Source organism: Littorina saxatilis, linkage group LG7, assembly GCF_037325665.1.
Source record: "Littorina saxatilis isolate snail1 linkage group LG7, US_GU_Lsax_2.0, whole genome shotgun sequence".
In the NCBI taxonomy this organism is placed as follows: Eukaryota; Metazoa; Mollusca; class Gastropoda; order Littorinimorpha; family Littorinidae; genus Littorina; species Littorina saxatilis.
In genome coordinates, this window is record NC_090251.1 from 25598072 (window position 1) to 25598847 (window position 776).

Here is a 776-nt window from a genome sequence, read left to right on the forward strand (position 1 = left end):
GTGAAACAAGCAAGCTTTTTATATATATATTTGTGCAAAAAATCTAAAAAATCTTGTAAGCTTGAAGGTATTTTTTTAACGATCTTCAAAATACATGTAAGGAATTCCTGTTTTAATCAATTTCATTTGGCGGATGGCAGAAAAGTTTCACCCATGCATATATTTGTTACCAGATTAGACAAAAAGTTGGTAACTGCACACACACACATAATTGCAAATAAAAAAAACCTTCAAAATATTTTGGATTGGGTAAACAAGACAGACTTTGTAGTAGTTAATTATTATAACTACAGTAGTCAAACTTTCTTGATCTGGCAGGTCATTGCCTTTAGAAAATAAGTAAGAAACTGAGTGAGAGCATGTGTGTGTGCACTGAAGAAAACATGTGGGAGAATGTAAGTAAAATGATCTGATCAGTCAAATCAGTTTTATTTCACCAATATGTTCAGTCAAATTGGTTTTATTTCACCAATTTGTTCAGTCAAATCTGTTTTATTTTGTTAAATCTTGTTGGACGACTTGTATAATTATTATATGACATTTTTGTTTTCAAAACAAAATCCTTCAGACCGGCATTGGTTGTGAGAATGCATTGGCAGCACAATAAAACTAAGAATGAATATCACCTTTTCTTTTCATTGCATGGGAATGTTTGTGTGTGTGTGTGATGTCTGTGCGGCTGAATTATGTTTTGGCTTGGACACCACACATAAAGGCTTATGAATAGCTGACAGAATCACATTAAACACATAAAACGATAACGATCAAAACGAAAA